At 40.8% G+C, this 17,981-nt stretch overlaps 1 long non-coding RNA gene across 2 annotated transcripts in view; it reads right to left on the minus strand.

Annotated features, from left to right (window-relative positions):
- Positions 1–17,981, minus strand: part of LOC141573429 (uncharacterized) — a 37,859-nt gene that overhangs the window by 7,316 nt on the left and 12,562 nt on the right. For both annotated transcript variants that reach the window (XR_012499114.1, XR_012499113.1), the window contains 2 exons: positions 17,684–17,883; positions 17,258–17,381 (listed from right to left, as the gene is read on the minus strand). This is a non-coding gene — a long non-coding RNA (uncharacterized LOC141573429). The remainder of the gene's footprint in view (positions 1–17,257; positions 17,382–17,683; positions 17,884–17,981) is intronic.

A 17,981-nucleotide genomic window follows, 5' to 3' on the forward strand; every position in this document is an offset into this window, starting at 1 on the left:
GTTTTAATGTTTAAAAAAACTAAAGTGAAACGACAATCTGCAGAATAGGAGAAAAATTTTGCAAAGCATATATCTAATAAGAGACTAGTATCCAGGATATAAAACAAATGCTTACAACTGACCAATACAAAGAAAATCGACCCAATTTTTAAATATGCCAAGTATTTAAATAGATACACAATTGGCCATTAAGCATATGAAAAGATGCTCAGCATCACTAGCGAAATCAACATCAAAATGATATCTGATTTTACACTCACTAGGATGGTTATAATCAAAACATGGACAATAACAAGTGTCGGTCAGGAGGCAGAGAAATGGGAACCCTCAATACGCAGCCATTGGAAAGGGGCAATGGTGCAGCTTCTTTGGAAAAGCCTGGTGTTTCCTCAAAAGGTTAGAGTTATATGGCACAGCAATTCCACTCCTACATATAGAGTCATCCTTCAGTATCCTCGGGGGGTTTGTTTCAGGAACCCCCCACCCTGGATACCATAATCCAAGGATGTTCGAGTCCCTTTACAATCAGCCATCTGGATCCATGAAGTGGAAACTACAGAAATGGCGGGCCAACTGTACAGCCAACAGAATGAAAATATATTCTCACAAAAACTTGCACATCAATATTCATGGCAGTATCATTCAGAGTAGCCAAAGTTTACAAACAATATCCATCCATCAATGAACGGATAAACAAAATTACCAAGAATAGTCCCACAAACTTTTGGTCATTAAATCTTTGACAAAGGAAGTGAGAACATACAATGGAGTAGACAGCCTCTTCAGAAAATGGTGTAGGGAAAAGTGGACAGCTGAATGTAAATCAATGAAGTTAGGCCACTCCCTCACAGCATACACAAAAATAAATTAAAGTGGCTTAAAGACTTAAACATGTAGACAAGACACTATAAACCTCTTAGAAGAAAACATAGGCAAAACATCTGACATACATCTCAACAATGTTTTCCTAGAGCAGTCTACTCAAGCAATAGAAATTCAAGCAAAATAATACAAGTAGGATCTAATTAAACTTACAAGCTTTTGCACAGAAAAGGAAACAAAAAGCAAAACAAAAAGACAATCTATGGAATGAGAGAAAATAGTTGCAATAAATGAAACTGACAAGGGCTTAATTCCCAGAATATGTAAACAGCTTTTACACTTAATAAGAAAGAAAAACAAACAATTCAATTCAAAAATGGGCAGAAGTCCTAAAGAAACTTTTCTCCAAGGAAGACATACAAATGGCCAATAGGCACATGAAAAAAATGCTCAATATCATTATCAGAGAAATGCAAATCAAAACTGCAATCAAGACTCAACTCTCACCAGTCCGAATAGCCATCATTCAGAAGTTCACAGACAGTAAATGCTGGAGAGGCTACGGAGAATTGGGAACCCTCCTGCACTGTGGTGGGAATGCAGTTTGGTGGAGCCATTGTGGAAAACTGTATAGAGGTTCCTCAAAAGACAATAAATTGACCTCCCATATGACCCAGCAATCCCACTCCTGGACATATATCCAGAAGGAACCCTAACTCAAAAAGACACTTTTACCCCAATATTCACAGCAGCACTATTTACAATAGCAAGACATGGAAACAACCTAAATGTCCACTGAAAGATGACTGGATAAAGAGACTGTAGTATATTTCTCCAATAGACTACTATTCAGCCATAAAATAATAATAAAGTAATGCCATTTGCAGCAACATGAATGGACCTGGAGAATGTCATTCAAAGAAAAGTAAGACAGAAAGAGAAAGAAAAATAACATATGAGATCGCTCACATGTGGAATCTTAAAAAAAAAATCAAAAAACAAAGACACAAAAAGATAAACTTATCTACAAAACAGAAACAGACACAGAGACATAGAAACCAAACTATGGTTACCAGAGGGGAGAGGGTGTGGGAAGGAATATATTGATAGTTCAAGATTTGCAGATGCTGAGTATGTATAGAATAAACCGCAAGTTTATACTGTATAGCACAGGAGAATATATTTAATATCTTATAGTAACTTATGTTTAAAAGAATATGAAAATGAATACAGGTATGTTCCTATTTAACTGAATTGTGCTGTACACAAGAAACTGACACAACATTATAAACTGACTAGACTTCAATGAAAGTATTTTTAAATAGACCAAAAACGAAAAAAAAGAAAAAGGATATTATGAAACCAAAAGAATAAAGTACTGACTCAGGCTACATTATGGATGAACCTTGAAACTTTATGCTAAAATAAGCCAGACACAAAAGGACAAATAGTGCCCTTTAAGGTGAAATGTATCTAAGCGTTTACTGTACTACTTCTGTAAATTTTCCGGAGGTTTGAAGTCTATCAATATCAAAATAAAATGTATTATTCATTAAAATCATAAAACGCTTCCTCACAGGAGGGCTTTAATTATTAAATGCAGAAATGCATGTAAAGCTCCTGGAAAAACACTATGCACGTCCACACACAGACACTGCTGTCACTGCCGCTCAGAGGGTGGTGCCAGCGCTGATGAGGGCTGCCTCCACTCGCTGCCCTGCAGACAGGAGTGAGGGCCTGGGCTCTGACAGGCAGGGTGAGCGTGACCCTGGGTCAGACACAGCCATGCCCCAGACTCTGCGTTACCCAACTTTCTTATACAAACTGCAACATGTAATGTAAGGCTAAAGGGATGTATCTTACAACACAGGGAATACAGCCAATATTTACAGTAACTATAAATGGAGCATCTATTGTACACCTGAAACATATCATATTTCAAATCATCTATATCTTTGTAAAAAATTAAAAAATAATTTAAAAATGTTATCACTTTAATATTCAATTCGGTATTTAAGTAACAACTAAACAGCTTAGAATGTATAAAAGCATTTAAGTGTGCTGTTTGTTTACATATTTATTTACTTTCAGCCTCCTGCTAAAAGAGAAATTAAACAATTTTTTTAAACACACCTTAACAACCATAACAACAAAAAGGCAAAACTGAAAGTGAAGAGAAATTGGAGATTCAATACTTAAATGAAACCAGGGGGAGGTAAAGTCATAAAAATGGATTCCCTGGAGTCAGGGCAAGTGTTAAAGGCCGACTAGAAATTCAGATGTAAGATTCTTGGCAGCTAAAGCAAAAAGAAAAGATCATGGGGGGGTGGTAGAGGGTGTGCTTAGCGTGCACGGGGTCCCGGGTTCAAGCCCCAGGGCCTCCACTAACAGATAAATACACCTAATTACCTACCCCCCCAAAAGAGTCCCAAAGAAAAGAAAAAGAGAAATTTCTTTCCAAAAAAACCTGATATTAAATTTGGATTAAATACTTAAAAAAAAAAAAAAAGAAATATAGAAAAGATGAATGACACTGTGAAGGAAAAGCCCAGCTGGGCTAACGAGCTAAGTCACAAATCTAAGTGTGATAAGTGTCGGTTTCCTGATCTAAGTATTGCTGGGCTAACTCGTAAATCTGAAGTTTAGTGTCAGTTGAATGGGCTAATAAGCTAACTCGTAAATCCAAGGTCAACAATTGTCAGTAAAGTGATCTGTTCCAAATTCATAAGCTTCAGTGTACTGATTCCTTGCTTTTGTTGTTTGAGCCTTATTGGCTAATAGCCCCTTACTTGTAATTAACCCTATAGAACCTCATGTGCAGGTCTTGGAGGTGCTCAGAGCTTCGGAACAGAAGCCCCTCTGAGCCCGCCGGCGTAATAAATCTCAGTGCATGTTTCTTGGCTGGCCTGTTGTTTCTGTAACAACACAAGCGATAATGTCCTTGAGATAAATCTGTGATGGCTGCTGGCAGGTCCCCATGTCTCACGTGGCAAAATCTGAAACATCTTTCTCACCACTCAGAGTCATCATAAGCCCACTCCACACTTCCTGCTGTTAAATGCAGGAGCACAGGCAGGGCCCGGCCTTTGCTCTCTCTGTGTCATCACAGTGAGACAGGATGGAAGGGGCAGAGCACAGCCATTCAAGGAAGGCCACAGCAATTAACAACAAAATGGTGAAGGATTCAACCCCCAGTAGGCCTTGAGGCTCAGGATGAAGAGATTTAACTTCTAGCAGAGCTTGAGCTTCATTATACACCCATTGTAATAGTAACATGGTGAATAACATGCCCCAAGGCACCATGGCAGTCCCAAGGCTAGCCACAAAAGGTCAAAGGGTGGGAAATGGCCAACTCCCTGGGAATCCCAGCCCCTTGCCCTTAGGCTGGTCCTTCTATATTTTAGCAAATGAAACCACCAAGCCCAAGAAAATGAGCAACACAGCGCCACCTCGCGGTCACCCCTCTCTCTCCCTCTTCGGAGAAAGCCCACACTCTGTGGAGTGTGTACCTACTTTTAATATGAGCACCCAAACCCCACACCTCGTGGACTTTCTCTTGCCTTTCAATGTGTCTCTGTGAATAAATGTACCTTTCCTCAACACTGGCTTGCTCTTGAATGCTTTACTGCAAAAAGCCAAGGAACAAAATCTGGTGGGACACAACCCAGGGGCTCAACCAAAGCCTGGGACACAGCCCTTCTCATGCCTCACATTTTATTCCTTGTATCAACAGGACTGGGTTGTGAAGGGAGCTCTGAGTCCCCAGCTAAGGGACAGAAGCTGCCCCCAGGGCTCGAATCGGAGGGCAGCCTCTTCCCCAGCAGGGGCCTTGAGGTCTGCACGGTTCTGTGTTTCTCTGTTGTGCTGACTCCACAGCCACAGAGCGTTCTCCCTAGGCCTGTCCCCACAAAACCCTTCTCTCCAAAATACAAGCACATCATGTCACAGTCCTCTTGTTCAACCAGGAAATGCTTAACCCACTTTTTCCCTCCACAGTAAAGTACCTAACTGTCCTCCCTCCCATCCCAACACTTCTTTCTTTGTGAGAACTCTGCACTCCCCACACACCATCCTGAACGCAGGTGCCTTGCTGGCTGGGACCGAGATGTTTCAGTCTCACACAGCCTGCATCCTTTCACTTTCCCCTTGTTACCATTAAAAAGCCTTTCCTGAGTCACCCACAAATCTGATTCTGAACTTCATAAAGTGCTGAGGTTGCAGTCACTGTGTGCATACCTCCCAGGTTTTGACTAAGTTTCCTTCACGAGATCTTCATTAAGGAGCTGCATCAAGAAGTTGAAAGAGAATATTCTTACATCTGAGCGGAGGAGCCTGCAAAAAATTTAAATGGCTTTGAAGAGAGAGTTAACCAGGGACAGAGAGGTCGCAGGTCCTAGTCAACAGTGTCATGAGGCAAAATGTTCTTCAAAGGCTCAGAGTGGCTTTTGAATGCGGAGACAGCAGGGAGGAGGTGACACGCAGTGAGTGGGGTGAGTGACACAGGGTACGCTCCCCCAGCTGGGGAAGAATTGGATTTTATTCTAGTTTTCCAAACAAATTCTTACTACCTTTTTCTCCTATTGTCACATACCATTTCCTACGAATTAAGAATATCAATGTCAGTCATTTGGGACACTTGGGAGAAGCAACATGATGCCATTCACAGGGCTGGGACATGACAGCCACACCAGTCTAGGTTGAAAGACCAGTGGGGGTATTTCCATGGTGATCACGGGCATGCAGCAAACTGCTCAGCTTCAATGACCTCATCTCAAAGGTGGGGCAAGAAAACTACCAAGAAAAGTGCGTGATGATTATGGAAGACATCTGTTTACTAGGTAAGTGCCCGTGACAGCTGCAGCTTAATGGGGAATGTGTATGATTAACAAGGCCCTGTCTACCTGGCCACACGCTCCCTGCCTTCCTGCCTTGGTGCAGCAGCAGAGTTTGTTTAGCTGAGATGAACGCCCCCAGAGCAGCCCCGACGGGAAAGCTCGCAGCTCTGCATTGCGAGGCGTGTTCCTTTCCTTCTCAGTGCTGGTCACAGTTTGCTGTCATCTGTTTTTATGAATATCGCTTTTGTAACTTCCTCTCCTCCGGAGTTTTTGCTCAAGCAGTGCAGAGCCGGGTGTGTCTTGCGGCCTGACCGATATTCTGGGCTGGGAAACAGCCGACCCCACATCTGGTTCTGGTGCTGAATGGAGAGGGCAGAAGGCCCTGGGGCCCATGCTGAACAGAGGCCCCTGCACCCAAAATTATGGTCTGACTTTGGGCAAATTACACAGTCTTCTTTACCCTGAGATTCCTCATCTGTCCATGAAAATAACTTCCCATGGCACACAGAGTTACCAAGATTAAAGGGAATCACCATATTCACAACCTATTCAAGGGGCTACCAGTGCATCCTCAACAGACACATGCTGCCTTTACGGCTCTGACACATGCCAAGCGGGGCGGCCGCACACAGTGAACACTGCTAAGTGCCAGTGTGTTAAGTGCTTCATGTGTGCTACAATACTCTTTAGAACTTACAACAATACCAGGAAGAAACGAATATTATCATGCCCATTTCACAGATTCACCAACAGGTTAAGAGAGGTTGCATTCTAGTCCAAGGCCGTATGGTGAGGAAATGCCGATTTAAACCAGAATCTGGGCCCAGGCCTAGGCTCCATCTCTCTCCCATCCACCTGACCATTTGCCTATGAATTCCACCTGTCCAATACACAAGTTTGCAGCCGGCCAGCTCTTAAATGCAATGTGTGCCACCATTTGTCAATGTTGGTTAATTACCATAAACTGTTCTCAGAAACCACTACAGAAAAGAAAGGTGGACTTAAGGAATTCTGCATTGCCTTCTCCTGTATTGTGCAGAAACCCTTCCCTACACCACCAAATCCAAATGTATGCTTCCTCCATGTTTATGTTTGCACACGGCTTATTAAAGAAGAATGTACCTGCAGTAATTCCATCTCGGTTGCTTTCCAAGTTTGCAGATTATCCATAATCAGTCCGTGAATGAAAATACTGCAATGTGAATGAAAATACTGCAACCATGTCAGTAAACAAAGAGTGCTGAAACCAAGTCATTAGCGGCTGCCGCCAACTCCCAGCGAGGACAGGCCTGCAGCCCAGCAGCTGCAGCAACTCACAATGGTGCCCTCTGAGCAGACACAGAATAAGAAAGGACAGGATACTGGCCCTAGGTAGCTAGGTGCTTGTTTAAAGAATGAATTCATGGAGTCCAAAATATTTGCTTCCTCCCATACATAGAAAAGCACTAAATTCTTGAACTTGAGATACCTGGCTTTCTTTAGATAACAAGCAATCTTTTACTGTTCCAACAACCTGGTCTTTGTTGTAAAGCTCCTATATATCCTAGCTCCTCCTCAACCTCTTGGGAGCAGTCCCTCAGAGAGATCTGAGAGGCTGTCATCACGGCTCGAGTCGTCCCGCCAAGTAAAACATAACTCTTAACCTTTAGGCTGCACATGTATTTCAGTCAACAGTTTTGGACACCATGAAGGGACCCAGAGCAGACTTTCTCCACCTGAACTCTCCGAGTATCTGGAGCCTTGGTACCATAAGTGGCCCTTTGTGCCCAACTGCCTCCTCGGGGAGACCAGATGAATTTGGGTGAGTCTCTCTTGGTTCTCGGAAATCACATATTGTTTGATGATCCTGAGTTTTATTTGGCGGTGTTTCCAGGTAACTGGCCCTCCAGTTGAAAGATACTGTGGTGAATTACCCACCCAGTGGAGACATACTGGGTGGGGCCTGGTTGAAAGGTAACGGGAAATACCCACCTTGCGGAGACGTCCGATGTGGGGCTGGTGGAAACATACCAGGAAAATACTCACCCAGTGGAGACGTCCCGAGTGTGTCCAAGTTGAAGGACACTGGGTTCAGGGCTGAGTGGTTAGGTAAGAGGTTGGTCTAATGTTTTCCTCAATTTGGTTACCTCCTTTGAATTTTTCAGGATAAAAGTAAAACTCTTATGAGTAATCTTTCAACTCCAAAAATTGGACCCTCCTCCTGGCTGGTAACAGCTTTCTCTGGTGACAGAGAATCTTGCAGGAGTGGTAGAGGCAAAGACTTCATGCCATAGAGTTGTCCCTGAGGGAAATCTTACTAGCAAATTTATTGTGAGAACCCGACCTTACAATGTGGAATAGAACTTTCAAAAAAAATAAAAAACAGAAAAGAAAAGAAAAAATGACAGATTGCCAGCCTCCAACTATTACCCCAGCCAGGTTTATGTACGTACAAAACTTACAGCATTAATTGGGAATTAGAAAAAAAAAAACCTCACTATGAATGTAACTAACCAGGCCTGATAAAAACATTTTTTGGAATTCTGAACTTATACAAACAAAATTCCCGTTAGGGGGAACTTGGATTTCTCTTCCTGTGTCCTTGAAATGTAAACGTTTTATCTTTCTCTGGGTGTTTTAAGTGTGTGTATGTATGTATATATAAGTTTACTTTTTTTTTAAAGGAAACCTTGGACTCTGCCATACAAAAGGTTCAAGTATTGTGTACATATGGTGGCCACGCAAATAAATTGGGATTCTAAGCAATTCTTTGTACCAATTGTCAGATATTTTGCCATCTTAAACTTTGTTTCATCAGCCTGGACCACAAAGGCCTTTAGCTTTTGAAGAGTAAACCTTTGAATTTTATTTAGGCAACACCCCCACTCTCATGTGGAAGAGCCTCTTCATCTTATTGGTTTAAAATCACTATATATATATTATATATATATTATATAATAATAATATATATATTATTATATATATATATATAAAATGATGGCCATATGATGGATCCTTTAATTTGGAAAAACTTTTAAATTGGTGAGAGTTGAAAGAGATCTCATTATAAACAGCTGTTTTATTGGTATCTATTAAAATCAATTTTAAAGGTAGAAAAATATATCTAATGTTTAAGCTAAGAACTTAGTGAAAAAAATAAAACTGGTTTGAAAAGCTACATTTGTGTTTTTCCTTTCCTATAAATGGTTCTAGGGATGCTAATAAAAACTTAGAATAATTAATGTTAATTAGGTTGAATAACTGGAAAAAGGATTGTTAAAATGTCGAAAAAAAAAAAGATAAGGGGCTTAACCCAAGTGGATAAAAATTTTTATATGGTTATTTTGAATGAGATAAATAAAATGGACATTTTTGGATTTAGGTACAAGGTTTTGATACTACACTACATAAAGTAAAAATAAAGGGCCAAAGAGATCACCTACTGCCCCCCAACATTAAAGTTCAAACAAGTCCGTTTTATTTGCCGCAGTTTAAAATATATGTATATATAGACTGAAATACTTGATCAATGATTGGGACAACAGACCAATTAATCAAATTAAAAATTGAGAAGGGTCTAAGCTCTTTGGCTGAAACTTGGGCATCCTAGAGACTTTTCTATAAAATTAGATACAATGCACACACACAAAAAAATGGCTTCTGGCACTCCTTCTATAAATAAGAATTATTGATTAAAACATAAATATAAAAATTAAAGGTATAAGATTTAATAAAATTGAGATAAAAGTTTGTAAAATTGGTATATTTAAATGGTCTTTATATAAAAGTTTTGCTTAATTATGTTGTGGGATAGATCTGTTTCAATGGAAAAACGCTTCCCCTTCTTGGTTTTATAAGTCTGGGCACAAATCTGTCCCTCAGAAAATATTAATTGAACAAAGTAAAAGAAACCAACAGAGTTACATGAGCCGTCCAGTATAACGTAAAACTAAAAACTAATATTCAGTGGCTAATAAAAAAATATAATAAGAGGTTTACCCTGGGTTTAACTTATAACTCAAGGAAAAGAGACCTTACTAAATGGCTTATGCAAGCTTTGGAAAACATGATAAATTAAACCTTAAGGGTTTAAAAGATGGAATTCTTTGTTTACAGCTCTTCTCACTGATAAAAAAAATGCCAATTAAGGAGAGAAAATTGGGTCTGGGTGACAGAGCAGTTCTCTGGGGAATTGGAAGGTTGTGTCTTTGTCTTGCAGATCAGAAATGGAAATACAGCAAACAGTGACCTAGGACTGAGCCTAATTAGCTCAACGAAATAAAACTTAAGGCCAAGAAATTTTTGGCATTTTAGAACTCAGAACTCTGACGTGTCCTTCAGACTTTGTCAAGAAATCTTAAATGTCTGTTTCATAAATAGCAAGCCTTAGTGATTTGAGCAAGCAAATTCACTTTACTCCAACTATTATTATACCTATCTTATAAGTAAGTTTTAAAGTGAAGCTATGAGATCTCTAGCTTTTGTCTGTGTATAAGACTTTGTACACATTATTGATGTGAGATATTTCTACAGCTAAAAAAAAATCAAAGTCAAAGAGATCTGCTTAATTGACGTAAAACATAAGAGCTTGAAAATTAAGTATTTTTAAAATAAAAACTGAACAAATTGACTTTCAGCGTCACGTGAACTGGAAAATATTCAATATTAAGATAATATTTGATATTGTTTAATTTAAGAATGTTCTAATTAATATAGACATCTTTAAAGTCATCAATATTAAGTATAATGCTTTTACTGTACCTAGGTTTAATGAAAGTCAAATAAGATCCTGTTATATCTGTTGCAGAATTGTCAAGAAAAAAAACAGTAATGTGGTGTGGTAAAATTTTAAGTAAATTAAATGCAAATGAGATGAGAGCTTTGGGTAAATTTTTAAAATATATTTTTAAAATGTATGCTTAAGATAATCTCTAAATGTTTGGTATCTTTAAATTCTAGAGTTGCGCTAAATTAAGTCAAATGATAGGATTTTATTAAATAGCTATGCCATTTTCAGATAAAATAAGATTGAAATATGAATTACTTAACATGTAACTTCCTCTTACAGAGAAAATAAAGGTGTTTAGAAATACTAATAAATGGATGATGCCACACTGAAATAGTCTCTATTATTAAGGGAATGATCTCAGTATCCTAGGAAAGTAAGTTAAATGTGTAAAGGAAATTATAAGAATGGAATTATATTTTGTTAATGAAAAATAGTGAATTTCTCCTGAAGCTGGTTACTTCTGAATGGAAGAGAAAATAAGGGACACACTAATATGAGTATAGAAAGCTATGGAAGGCTTGTGGAAGAGGAACCCTGAGGAAAGAGTTTCATACGTGGTCGGAATTGGCTAAGTTTAGAATCAACTTAGGCAAAGTAAATGAATCTTAGAAGTAAGCAGGTACAAGACTAGATTTGGTTTTCTCGCTGTTACGAGGAAAAAATTTTCTTAAAATGTTAATCCACCTTCAGTAACAGATTGTAAAACTTCTTATACCACTTAACTGATCTGTTCTGCCATTACCTTTGACTCATTTTCTTGTTAATGAATTAGTACTACGTTACAGTGATCTATATGTTTATCTGACCAAGTGTTCTGAAATCTTTTAACAAGCTTCCCAAATATCAATTTCTAATTAAAGTTCTTTTAATCTCCAGTTAAGTTTGGGATGCTACAGAGGGCCCCTGAAACATCCCAAAGAGAGATTTTAATCTAGTAAATTTCATTTGGCATGTTAAATAACACGGTATTGTCAAATGAATAATAAATCTTCTAAGGTTATATTGTATGAGAAAATATTATTAATATAGATATTGTAGAAATTATATGGACTCCCTAAAATTCTGGTATATCTGAAATGTTACCAGTGATAATTCTGGGTATAGTGACCAGGTTTCTTTATCGATTATAGTGTAACGGTGTTTAACCATGGTTTTAAATCTTTTGTCATTTATAGACAGTTAATGGTTGTCTTCTGATGGTTTTGCAAAATGCTTGCTCTTCAAGGAGATTTACTGATTTCTAATAAATTTCAAACTATAGCAGTGAACTAAACTGGGTAAGAAATTTTAAATTTCCAATGAAAACTGTGATTAAAAGTATTAGTTACATGGGACTGAGTAAACTGGTGAATATGGTTATAATTTTTGATTTTGTTTAAAATACTACTGGCTTTTAACCTGTTTCCCAGACATAAAGAATCTCTTTTCTTTAAGCTAGCTATGATTCAAAGCAATTTGATAAATTATACCTATGTAATCAGACTTGGAACAGTTATATTTTCTCTCTATCTGATCCCTCAATAGACTAAAAACTCTTAGGTCCCCAGTGGCTCTATCAGACAAATGAGGAAGATCATCTCCTAACAGATATAAGAATCTCAAGGTATTTTAAGGATTTTAAAGAGAAAAGAATTTACCTAAATCTGTAAGGCAGAAATCCATGACAAGCCCTTGATGGGGCTTTCCTGGCCTTAGCAAACCTTATTAACATTCTACACTGAGACTCCTAATTAAAAGTTCCAACACAGCCAATTTAAAAAGCCTATATGATCAAATAATCAGACAACTTGTAAAGCAATTAATCTTGACATGGCTTTATTTGAGAAAAATGAGGGTAACTTTAGAGAGAAAAAAGATTATATTTTAGTGGATATTAAATTCTAGCTTTGTTAATTGACGTCCGTATTTACTAACACACTTCCCAATCATTCCTTGCTGTTATGTCACATTGCTGTACAGTTTAACTGAATTATTAATAGGATACTCTAGCTTTGTTTCTGAAGCTCACTAATCTATCCTTGGGTAAAGTTCCAATGCCCCATGACCTGCAGCCAGGGGATTATACAAACTGGAACAGGCATGACTTAAAGAACTGTCTCCAACCTGAATGGAAGGACCCTTTATCAGGTACTCTTAAATAGACCATACAAACCAAAGTTGAAGGAAACGGACTTTCGGGTTCATTTCCTATCAGAAATAGCCCCTGCAATGCACTGGCCTATAGAGCACTGCTCACCTTAAAACAATGCCCAAATGGAGAAAAAGCTACCAGGCCAGGATGAGAAGAAGACGATATCTGAGGTAGACAGCTGACCCAAGACACCGTACCAGGCCTGCATAAAAATTACTGTGATAATTTCTCCTACCTTTGATTATGAACTACTCCAATTGTTAAGTTTATGGTAAATTACCTATGTCTAGTTCTTCTGTGTTACCTTTGTGAGTTTCCCTACTCCAAGGCTCAAACTAGATAGCCCTCAGAAACGTTATTCTAAAAAGAAATTATAGTTCTGTTTAGGCCTCTGTTGATCTTACAAGGTGGGAGACCTCACCTGACCAATTAATACCTGCTCTGAGACTGACCATAAATATGAACTTTCTCATAAGATCACTCAAACTCAATCAGAAACACAAGCAAAATTTTAACCCCAAAATACAACTTCCCGACTATTAAATTCTTAATCGTGACTTTATTAACGTTTCTAGCTGTATTACTTATATCCTATCTATTTTATAAAATTGTCTGTTACATTTCCCAAAGTGTAACTAGGCCTACAAAATTGATGATGACTAAACATCTTGAAGAAATAGATAAAATTTATAACCCTGAATAAAGTAATTGTAATAGTGTGATTCTAGGTATGGGAATGAGCAATGAAGGGAAAACACTTCCTGGATCATAACAAACAAGTAAGACAGGTGATCCAGAGAATTTTTAGTATCAACAGGGCCTGATAAATACTAACACCTTGAATGGAAACTCAGAAGATTCTTCACCTGAACTAGGATTGAGCCATCCTAGCACCATGGGACAAAATTGGTCATGAAATGTCTCTCAAAACATTGGCAGAATTTAGGACCAAGGGGGAGCACTGTGAATGAAAATACTGCAACCATGTCAGTAAACAAAGAATGCTGAAACCAAGTCATCAGCGGCTGCTGCCACCCCCAACGAGTGCATGCCTGCAGCCCAGCCTCTCAGCCACTCACAGTGGTGCCCTCTGAGCGGACTCAGAGTAAGAAAGGACAGGATACTGGCCCTAGATAGCTAGGTACTTGCCAAAGGGATGAATTCAATGACACAAATGTTTGCTTCCTCCCATACATAGAAAAGCACTAAATACTTGATCTTGAGATATCTGGTTTTCTTTAGATAACAAGCAATATTTTATTGTTCCAACTACCTGGTCTTTCTTGTAAAACTTCTTATATCCTAGCTCCTCCCCTACCTCTTGGGAGCAGTCCCTCAGAGTGATCTGAGAGGTTGCCATAACGGCTCGAGTCCTCCAGCCAAATAAAACATAACTCTTATCATTTAGGCTGAACGTTTATTTCAATGAAGTCCCAGAATAGACACAACTCATCAATTCTGTAATGGAACACACTGGATCAGGAAACAAAAGCTTGTTTTAGTCTGGAAAAACTACGGTTTCCTCTTTCTTCCTGTCATTATACAATCCCACCAGAACTCATTAATTTGCTGTCTGCTCATCTGGCAACCAAACTCAGAGGAGTCAACTCAGCAGAGTGCTCTACTCGGGAGAACACCCCGCAGCAGCACTGCAGGCTAACTGACTTCCCGCACGCTCTGCTGACCCTTGGTGTCCTCCGTGACAACCAGGAAAACAGAGCTGTTCCCAACAGCTGCGAAGTCCCACACGTTAAATAAATCATTTTATTTTATACGATATTTTACGTATATACCCATCTCTGAAAACAGCTTTGCCAGAAGCCCAAATCTTCAGCATCAATCTGCAAAGGCAAATCCGGTCCGCAAGGGAAAACAAGACTTAAGACGAAGCTAAGGCGTCCAAAGTACTCTCCACGACCTAAGGCCTCCAAAGTCCCCTGCAGGACCTTCAACCAAACTGCCTGCAGGCCTGCAGCTGCAGGCGGCAACATGTCTGCTTTTAAAGCAACCCCTTCCTGCCCTCGGGCACTACAATGTCCCTCTACGCCCTCCCTTCTCAGGGTAAGAGCAGCCGCTGCAGAACCTCACAGGGCAGCACTGACAGGACTGGACACAGAGGATCAGAGCTAAACTAAGCCTTCTGATTACACGAGCTTGTCACTCTGTCACTTTACAGACGAAGATATATATATAGAGAGGTGGGGTGATCTTGCTCAAAGTCACACAGCTAATAAGTGGCAAAGTCTATAACTCTGCTCCTCCCTCCGGCGTGACGCCCCAGCTGGGACGCCCACAGGGTTCTCTCGTGCCTGCCTGACCAGTCCTTTACTGGCACTCATAAAACACCACAGGGTCTGACCCTTGCCTACTTTTTCAGCATCTTTTCCCTGCAGTCTCGCAGGAACAAGGCGATTCGGGCCATTGTATGACTTCTGGCTCCCAGAAGCCTCCGTGCTCAGGCTGGTCTTGCCTGTGCATCCAGCACCCTGCTCAGAGGCTCTTCCTCCCCTGCAGGAACACGTTCCCACTCTCCGCATGACACCCCCTCAGGGAAGCCCTCTTCTCACCCTCAGCTCAGGAGGTGTCCCAGGCCACATCCCGAGCTGCCCCATTAGGACTGCGGGTGCCTAGGTTTGCTAGTCAGACCAGCAGCCTCAGAGCCAGGGATTATGCCCGGGTCACCCTGCAAACCTACTGCCCGCCTCACAGCCCCCAGCCAGCAGGTCACCTGGAAGTCGCAGCAAGTGCCCCACCCAATCCCGAAGTCTCTTCATTTGCCAGCACCACTGATGACTGGTCTCCAAACTTTGGTCAGTTTTGCACAAAACAGCAGCTTCCACTGTGAAGCAGGGGGTTTTCTCTTCTGCTCCCCATCCTTACTGGAAACGTCTAGGGAAATGAAAAGGCCTTTTCTCAACCCTTTTCTGATGACACCCACCCACCCACAATACTCACATGCTCAAGAGTTTGGGTCTACCTGATTTTGTTTCCCTTACGCTAAGGGGCTCAAAACACTGCGGGATTCTTTCTCTTTTGAGGGTATTTTTACTCAGTTTATCGGCTTTAATCTGTTTTTGTCTCTCTCTTCAATATCCCTAGAAGTTGCCACTTCTTATTCCCTTCAGCAGCCTCCCTCCCAACATCTAGTCTAGGAAATCAGCTGTGATGAGGGGCCCGGGGGAAGTCACAGATGATGCAACTAAGGCACAGAGAGGTGACTTAATTTGCCCGAGAAGATCAGCTTCAAGCCCCAACACTGTGTGTCACGTCCCTCTGTTTAACTCTTATGCTAAGCAAGCGATCTATTTGTAGATTATGGTTATAAACAAATGAGGTATGAAAATACATACAAGGACACACATCAACTCTAAGATGTTCATTATCTCCACTATTTTGTTTCTATTTATTTTATTTCTCTTAAAAAAAAAATTAAGAACCTCTGCAGTCAATATAGCAAAATGTTACTGGGCTTTAAATACAGAATATAGAGGTTTTAAGTGTGTCATTACTCATCCTTATTTGTATGTTCACAAGACAAAGTGATTTGAAAGTCTCTCTCCCCTCCCCCTACTCACTACTGGCTCTCACCTGAGCTCCCAAACCACACATCTAACAGCCTTTCACTTTACCCACAGCTGTACTCATCAGTTATCCCCCAGAACTCCCTCTACAGCTTTCCCTCCTCAGAGCACAGCAGGACCATCACTTACCTCATTAATCCACCCAGAAACCTGTTCCTTCCTCCATCCTACCTTCACAGACAGCATTCATCCTTTCCTTTTTACCATCTAAACCTGCCTTCAATCTGTTCGCTTTTACCCACTGACCATCCCACCGGTCAAGTGGAAGCCACCAACACTGCCCACCTGGACTCACGAGTCTCCCAAGTGGCTCCAAAGCCACTCTCCCCTACTTGAGACAAATGGGATTGTGTCACTCCCACGCTTTTAGGACTGATTTCAAACCCACTGTTCTTGGAAGAAATTCAAGTTCTTCACCTGATGAAGGTCTTGCCCATCAAATTGTCAGCTCAGGGAGGGGAGGACACGCCCTCTCCCCTAGGACCCGCCCTCTGGCAGAGCATCAGCTTGGGAGGACCTGCTGAGCTACACCAGCCTGTATTCTAACCCTGGTCTTGAGTTCTTAGCAAACTGCTTCACTTATCCATACAAATCCAAGGTAGATTAGAAAGATATTAGATGTTGTGCTAGACTATTGATTTGGGGATTTTGCACTAGCAACCTGCAATTACATGTTCTAATGATTCTGTCTTCTTAAAACCACACCCAGATTTAAGTAGTATTTGTGGAATGTCTTCGGAGTAAATGGGACTGTAGTTTTACAGACTTTATGTTTTATACCATGAACAACCCGGACAGGGTCACAAATGGAACCGCCTCAGAAGTGACAGAAGACAGGTGAGAGGCACAAAGCAACAGGTCACAAAGATGGTAAGAGCAAAGTTGTTTCTCCAACCCCCCAAAAAATTTTTGAAAGAACCGAAAACTCTGAATTTTGTAAGTAAAGTACTATCATATAAAGAAATAAAATAATCCTCTTCATCAGGGTTTCAAGATCTGACTCCAGAATTTTTAGCATGCCATATTGAATCCAAGAACAGAAAAATCAGATGGACTAGTGGTGAGTAAGTTCCAGGAAAACTGCAGTAATTCCTCCACTTGTAAAAAGACATAAACTCACCTGTCGAAGATGAATGTAAACCGCATTCTGGAGAAATTCGGTAGCTCCCAGGCTCCGCTTCTGGATGGCAAGGACATGGACAGCTTCGAAGCATGCTTCTAACTCAGTCACCAGCATTCTTACACTGCAGGGGGAAACGGAGGCCCTCAGTCAAGAGCAGAGGTGTTCCTGTCGTGTCTCGCAGGCCGTGCCTCGGGGACTCAGTGCCCTGTAGCAGCCCGGACCCAGGTGAGGACCCGCAGCATGGCCCACCCAAGCACGAGGTACACTGTGCTTGAGAAAGCCCATCCCCGATGGGGGCAAGAGTGGCTGGTGGTTTTGAGTGAACATATAAATGCCCATAGAAATATGCCTGCATTCATTCAAGTGATACAAGCAACAGTAGCAGGCTATTTAACAAAATTTCAACTGTCAGTGGAAATTTACCATTCCTTTCCACTTGTCCCCTGCACTCTGAGACAGGCTTAGGCTCTCTCACACCTGCAGCTCTGATGCAATAGTTGTGAAGTCGTTTTACTTTGCTGCAAGTGTCCTCGCTCCCCGTGTGGCTGTGACTGTCGTCTCTTAACACAGTCAGATGTCTTCCTGAATCTCTCCCTGCGTTCCTTGCTCCTGCTCCTCAGATCCTAAGATAAAGGGCAAGTGAAGACACATGACCAGAAAAGGCACCGTGGGCTTGAACGAAGTCCTCAGTGATCCCCTAGGTGAGTGCTGCCCACCCCTT

The sequence above is a fragment of the Camelus bactrianus genome, chromosome 15 (genome assembly GCF_048773025.1).
Source record: "Camelus bactrianus isolate YW-2024 breed Bactrian camel chromosome 15, ASM4877302v1, whole genome shotgun sequence".
In the NCBI taxonomy this organism is placed as follows: Eukaryota; Metazoa; Chordata; class Mammalia; order Artiodactyla; family Camelidae; genus Camelus; species Camelus bactrianus.